We start from the raw sequence: 7,500 nt of genomic DNA, 5'->3' as shown, positions 1-7,500 counted from the left end.
GCACCCGGACGCAGCGGGGTCCGCCCGGCCACAGCCCGCGGGGGCAGGAACCGGGTTGACCTGGTGGCCAAAAAGCAAACCGGCCACCAGGTAAACCCGTTCAAAGTATAGGGTTGACCTGGTGGCCGAACAGCAAACCGGCCACCAGGTAAACCCGTTCAAAGTATAGGGTTGACCTGGTGGCCGAAAAGCAAACCGGCCACCAGGTAAACCCGTTCAAAGTACAGGGTTGACCTGGTGGCCGAAAAACAAACCGGCCACCAGGTCAACCCGTTCAAAGTATAGGGTTGACCTGGTGGCCGAAAAGCAAACCGGCCACCAGGTAAACCCCTTTCAAAGTATAGGGTTGACCTGGTGGCCGAAAAGCAAAGCGGCCACCAGGTAAACCCGTTCAAAGTATAGGGTTGACCTGGTGGCCGAAAAGCAAAGCGGCCACCAGGTCAACCCGTTCAAAGTATAGGGTTGACCTGGTGGCCGAAAAGCAAACCGGCCACCAGGTCAACCCATTGAAAGTATAGGGTTGACCTGGTGGCCGGACGGGAAGGAAGCCCCGAGCCCCGGGGCAGGGGGACCCGGGTGGAGTGGGGTCCGTCCGGCTCCAGGCCGCGGGGGAGGCTCCGGGTTGACCTGGTGTCCGGACGGGAACGAAGCCCCGACCCCGTGGCAGGGGGACCCGCACGGAGAAGGCGTCCGACCGGCCCCAGCTCGCGCTGCAGGCTCCGGGTTGACCTGGTGACTCCCCTGCCTCGGGTGGCCCCGATCCTTTTTTTTCCGTTTTTTTTTTTTTTCCGTTTTTTGGCCGGAGAGTGGTCGGGATGGCCCCCCGGCACCCCTTTTGTGGTCGTTGAAAATTTTGTTTCAGACTTCCAGGGGCCCGATCCCTGACCGAGGCGTTTCAGGCTGGCCTGGCGGACTTCTCTGCACAGGCTCCGGATTGACCCGGTGACTCCCCTGCCTCGGGTGGGCCCGATCCTTTTTTCCGCTTTTTTTTTTTTTTTTTTTTTGGGGTCCGGAGAGTGGTCTGGATGCCCCCCCAGAACCCCTTTTGCGGTCGTTGAAATTTTTTTTTTCAGACTTCCAGGGTCCCGATCCCTGACCACGGCGTCGCAGGCTAGCCTGGGAGACTTGTCTGGCGAGGGCAGGCACAGGGTTGACAAGGTGTCCGGACGGGAAGGAAGCCCCGAGCCCCGGGGCACGGGTACCCGGCCTGAGCGGGGTCCGTCCGGCCCCAGCCCGCGGGGGAGGCTCCGGGTTGACCTGGTGTCCGGACGGGAAGGAAGCCCCGAGCCCGGGGCAAGGGGACCCGGGCGGAGCGGGGTCTGTCCGGCTCCAGCCCGCGGGGGAGGCTCCGGGTTGACCTGGTGTCCGGACGGGAAGGAAGCCCCGATCCCGGGGCAAGGGGACCCGGACGGAGCGGTATCCGCCGAGCCCCAGCCCGCGGGGGCAGGAACCGGGTTGACCTGGTGGCCGAAAAGCAAACCGGCCACCAGGTCAACCCGTTCAAAGTATAGGGTTGACCTGGTGGCCGAAAAGCAAACCGGCCACCAGGTCAACCCATTGAAAGTATAGGGTTGACCTGGTGGCCGAAAAACAAACCGGCCACCAGGTCAACCCGTTCAAAGTATAGGGTTGACCTGGTGGCCGAAAAGCAAACCGGCCACCAGGTCAACCCATTGAAAGTATAGGGTTGACCTGGTGGCCGGACGGGAAGGAAGCCCCGAGCCCCGGGGCAGGGGGACCCGGGTGGAGTGGGGTCCGTCCGGCTCCAGCCCGCGGGGGAGGCTCCGGGTTGACCTGGTGTCCGGACGGGAACGAAGCCCCGACCCCGTGGCAGGGGGACCCGCACGGAGAAGGCGTCCGACCGGCCCCAGCTCGCGCTGCAGGCTCCGGGTTGACCTGGTGACTCCCCTGCCTCGGGTGGCCCCGATCCTTTTTTTCCGTTTTTTTTTTTTTCCGTTTTTTGGCCGGAGAGTGGTCGGGATGCCCCCCCGGCACCCCTTTTGTGGTCGTTGAAAATTTTGTTTCAGACTTCCAGGGGCCCGATCCCTGACCGGGGCGTTTCAGGCTGGCCTGGCGGACTTCTCTGCACAGGCTCCGGATTGACCCGGTGACTCCCCTGCCTCGGGTGGGCCCGATCCTTTTTTCCGTTTTTTTTTTTTTGGGTCCGGAGAGTGGTCTGGATGCCCCCCCAGAACCCCTTTTGGGGTCGGTGAAAAATTTTTTTCAGACTTCCAGGGTCCCGATCCCTGACCACGGCGCCGCAGGCTGGTCTGGGGGACTTGTCTGGCGAGGGCAGGCACAGGGTTGACATGGTGTCCGGACGGGAAGGAAGCCCCGAGCCCCGGGGCACGGGTACCCGGCCTGAGCGGGGTCCGTCCGGCCCCAGCCCGCGGTGCAGGCTCCGGGTTGACCTGGTGTCCGGAAGCCCCGAGCCCCAGGGCAGGGGTACCCGGGCTGATCGGGGTCCGTCCGGCCCCAGCCCTCGGTGCAGGCTCCGGGTTGACCTGGTGACTCCCCTGCCTCGCGTGGCCCCGATCCTTTTTTCCGGTTTTTTTTTCCTTTTTTGGCCGGAGAGTGGTCGCGATGCCTCCCCCCCGCCACCCCGTTTTGGGTCGGTGGGAAAAAAATCAGACTTCCAGGGACCCGATCCCTGGCCGCGGCGTTTCAGGCTGGCCTGGCGGACTTCTCTGCACAGGCTCCGGGTTGAACCAGTGACTCCCCTGCCTCGGGTGGGCCCGATCCTTTTTTCCGTTTTTTTTTTTTATTTATTTTTTGGCCGGAGAGTGGTAGGGATGCCTTCCCCGTCACCCCGTTTGGGGTCGGTGAAAAAAAAATTCAGACTTCCAGGGGCCCGATCCCTGGCCGCGGCGTTTCAGGCTGCCCTGGCGGACTTCTCTGCACAGGCTCCGGGTTGAACCAGTGACTCCCCTGCCTCGGGTGGGCCCGATCCTTTTTTCCGTTTTTTTTTTTTTTTTTTTGGGGGGTCCGGAGAGTGGTCTGGATGTCCCTCAGATCCCCTTTTGGGGTCGATGAAAATTTTTTAAAAAGACTTCCAGGGTCCCGATCCCTGACCACGGCATCGCAGAGTGGCCTGGGGGGCTTGTCCGGCGGGGGGCAGGCTGCGGCTTGACATGGTGTCCGGACGGAAAGGAAGCCCCGAGCCCGCGGCAGGGGGACCCGGGCGGAGCGGGGTCCGTCCGGCCCCAGCCCGCGGGGGGCAGGCTCCGGGTTGACCTGGTGTCCGGAAGCCCCGAGCCCCGGGGCAGGGGTACCCGGGCTGATCGGGGTCCGTCCGGCCCCAGCCCGCGGTGCAGGCTCCGGGTTGACCTGGTGTCCGGAAGCCCCGAGCCCCAGGGCAGGGGTACACGGGCTGATCGGGGTCCGTCCGGCCCCAGCCCGCGGTGCAGGCTCCGGGTTGACCTGGTGACTCCCCTGCCTCGGGTGGCCCCGATCCTTTTTTCCGTTTTTTTTTTTTTCATTTTTTGGCCGGAGAGTGGTAGGGATGTCTTCCCCCGCCACCCCGTTTGGGGTCGTTGAAAAAAAATTTCAGACTTCCAGGGCCCCGATCCCTGGCGGGGCGTTTCAGGCTGGCCGGCGGGACCTCTCGGGCACAGGCGCCGGGTTGACCCGCTGACTCCCCTGCCTCGGGTGGCCCCGATCCTTTTTCCCGTTTTTTTTTTTTTTCATTTTTTGGCCGGAGAGTGGTAGGGATGCCTTCCCCCGCCACCCCGTTTGGGGTCGGTGAAAAAAAATTTCAGACTTCCAGGGCCCCGATCCCTGGCGGGGCGTTTCAGGCTGGCCGGCGGGACCTCTCGGGCACAGGCGCCGGGTTGACCCGGTGACTCCCCTGCCTCGGGTGGCCCCGATCCTTTTTTCCGTTTTTTTTTTTTTTTCATTTTTTGGCCGGAGAGTGGTAGGGATGCCTTCCCCCGCCACCCCGTATGGGGTCGGTGAAAAAAAATTTCAGACTTCCAGGGCCCCGATCCCTGGCGGGGCGTTTCAGGCTGGCCGGCGGGACCTCTCGGGCACAGGCGCCGGGTTGACCCGGTGACTCCCCTGCCTCGGGTGGCCCCGATCCTTTTTTCCGTTTTTTTTTTTTTGGGTCCGGAGAGTGGTCTGGATGCCCCTCAGATCGCCTTTTGGGGTCGCTGAAAATTTTTAAAAAAGACTTCCAGGGTCCCGATCCGTGACCACGGCGTCGCAGGGTGGCCTGGGGGGCTTGTCCGGCGGGGGGCAGGCTCCGGCTTGACATGGTGTCCGGACGGGAAGGAAGCCCCGAGCCCGCGGCAGGGGGACCCGGGCGGAGCGGGGTCCGTCCGGCCCCAGCCCGCGGGGGGAAGGCTCCGGGTTGACCTGGTGTCCGGAAGCCCCGAGCCCCAGGGCAGGGGTACCCGGGCTGATCGGGGTCCGTCCGGCCCCAGCCCGCGGTGCAGGCTCCGGGTTGACCTGGTGTCCGGAAGCCCCGAGCCCCAGGGCAGGGGTACCCGGGCTGATCGCTGTCCGTCCGGCCCCAGCCCGCGGTGCAGGCTCCGGGTTGACCTGGTGACTCCCCTGCCTCGGGTGGCCCCGATCCTTTTTTCCGTTTTTTTTTTTTTTTCATTTTTTGGCCGGAGAGTGGTAGGGATGCCTTCCCCCGCCACCCCGTTTGGGGTCGGTGAAAAAAAATTTCAGACTTCCAGGGCCCCGATCCCTGGCGGGGCGTTTCAGGCTGGCCGGCGGGACCTCTCGGGCACAGGCGCCGGGTTGACCCGGTGACTCCCCTGCCTCGGGTGGCCCCGATTCTTTTTTCCGTTTTTTTTTTTTTTTTCATTTTTTGGCCGGAGAGTGGTAGGGATGCCTTCCCCCGCCACCCCGTATGGGGTCGGTGAAAAAAAATTTCAGACTTCCAGGGCCCCGATCCCTGGCGGGGCGTTTCAGGCTGGCCGGCGGGACCTCTCGGGCACAGGCGCCGGGTTGACCCGGTGACTCCCCTGCCTCGGGTGGCCCCGATCCTTTTTTCCGTTTTTTTTTTTTTTTCATTTTTTGGCCGGAGAGTGGTAGGGATGCCTTCCCCCGCCACCCCGTTTGGGGTCGGTGAAAAAAAATTTCAGACTTCCAGGGCCCCGATCCCTGGCGGGGCGTTTCAGGCTGGCCGGCGGGACCTCTCGGGCACAGGCGCCGGGTTGACCCGGTGACTCACCTGCCTCGGGTGGCCCCGATCCTTTTTTCCGTTTTTTTTTTTTTTTCATTTTTTGGCCGGAGAGTGGTAGGGATGCCTTCCCCCGCCACCCCGTTTGGGGTCGGTGAAAAAAAATTTCAGACTTCCAGGGCCCCGATCCCTGGCGGGGCGTTTCAGGCTGGCCGGCGGGACCTCTCGGGCACAGGCGCCGGGTTGACCCGGTGACTCCCCCTGCCTCGGGTGGCCCCGATCCTTTTTTCCGTTTTTTTTTTTTTTTCATTTTTTGGCCGGAGAGTGGTAGGGATGCCTTCCCCCGCCACCCCGTTTGGGGTCGGTGAAAAAAAATTTCAGACTTCCAGGGCCCCGATCCCTGGCGGGGCGTTTCAGGCTGGCCGGCGGGACCTCTCGGGCACAGGCGCCGGGTTGACCCGGTGACTCCCCTGCCTCGGGTGGCCCCGATCCTTTTTTCCGTTTTTTTTTTTTTTTCATTTTTTGGCCGGAGAGTGGTAGGGATGCCTTCCCCCGCCACCCCGTTTGGGGTCGGTGAAAAAAAATTTCAGACTTCCAGGGCCCCGATCCCTGGCGGGGCGTTTCAGGCTGGCCGGCGGGACCTCTCGGGCACAGGCGCCGGGTTGACCCGGTGACTCCCCTGCCTCGGGTGGCCCCGATCCTTTTTTCCGTTTTTTTTTTTTTTGGGTCCGGAGAGTGTTCTGGATGCCCCTCAGATCGCCTTTTGGGGTCGCTGAAAATTTTTAAAAAAGACTTCCAGGGTCCCGATCCGTGACCACGGCGTCGCAGGGTGGCCTGGGGGGCTTGTCCGGCGGGGGGCAGGCTGCGGCTTGACATGGTGTCCGGACGGGAAGGAAGCCCCGAGCCCGCGGCAGGGGGACCCGGGCGGAGCGGGGTCCGTCCGGCCCCAGCCCGCGGGGGGCAGGCTCCGGGTTGACCTGGTGTCCGGAAGCCCCGAGCCCCGGGGCAGGGGTACCCGGGCTGATCGGGGTCCGTCCGGCTCCAGCCCGCGGTGCAGGCTCCGGGTTGACCTGGTGTCCGGAAGCCCCGAGCCCCAGGGCAGGGGTACCCGGGCTGATCGGGGTCCGTCCGGCCCCAGCCCGCGGTGCAGGCTCCGGGTTGACCTGGTGTCCGGAAGCCCCGAGCCCCAGGGCAGGGGTACCCGGGCTGATCGGGGTCCGTCCGGCCCCAGCCCGCGGTGCAGGCTCCGGGTTGACCTGGTGACTCCCCTGCCTCGGGTGGCCCCGATCCTTTTTTCCGTTTTTTTTTTTTTTCATTTTTTGGCCGGAGAGTGGTAGGGATGCCTTCCCCCGCCACCCCGTTTGGGGTCGGTGAAAAAAAATTTCAGACTTCCAGGGCCCCGATCCCTGGCGGGGCGTTTCAGGCTGGCCGGCGGGACCTCTCGGGCACAGGCGCCGGGTTGACCCGGTGACTCCCCTGCCTCGGGTGGGCCCGATCCTTTTTTCCGAGGTTTTTTTCCTTTTCGGCCGGAGAGTGCTCTGGATGCCCCCCCAGCACCCCTTTGGCGGTCGGTGAAATTTTTTTTTTTAGACCTCCAGGGGCCCGATCCCTGGCCGCGGCGTCGCAGGCTGGCCTGGAGGAGCTCTCCTGCGGGTACAGGGTCCGGGTTGACCCGGTGACTCCCCTGCCTCGGGTGGGCCCGATCCTTTTTTCCGTTTTTTTTTTTTTTCCCGGAGAGTGGTCTGGGTGTCCCCCCAGCACCCCTTTGGGGGTCGGTGAAAATTTTTTTTTCCGACTTCCAGGGGCCCGATCCACGGCCGCGGCGTCGCAGGCTGGCCTGGTGGCCTTCTCTCGCTCCGGCCGCGGATGGCGAGACGCTCGGCCACCAGGTCAACCCGGAGGAAAAACGGCTGAAAAAAAATCGCTAAGTCCCTGCTCGGCCACCAGGTCAACCCGGAGGAAAAACGGCTGAAAAAAATTTTCTAAGTCCCTGCTCGGCCACCAGGTCAACCCGGAGGAAAAACGGCTGAAAAAAAATCGCTAAGTCCCTGCTCGGCCACCAGGTCAACCCGGAGGAAAAACGGCTGAAAAAAATTTTCTAAGTCCCTGCTCGGCCACCAGGTCAACCCGGAGGAAAAACGGCTGAAAAAAATTACTAAGTCCCTGCTCGGCCACCAGGTCAACCCGGAGGAAAAAACGGCTGAAAAAATTTCTAAGTCCCTGCTCGGCCACCAGGTCAACCCCAGGAAAAGGCTGAAAAAATGGCTAAGTCCCTGCTCGGCCACCAGGTCAACCCCAGGAAAAGGCTGAAAAAATGGCTAAGTCCCTGCTCGGCCACCAGGTCAACCCCAGGAAAAGGCTGAAAAAATGGC

This window comes from Lepidochelys kempii, unplaced genomic scaffold (genome assembly GCF_965140285.1).
Source record: "Lepidochelys kempii isolate rLepKem1 unplaced genomic scaffold, rLepKem1.hap1 scaffold_83, whole genome shotgun sequence".
Taxonomy (NCBI): domain Eukaryota; kingdom Metazoa; phylum Chordata; order Testudines; family Cheloniidae; genus Lepidochelys; species Lepidochelys kempii.
Note: the sequence above shows the minus strand (reverse complement) of the source record.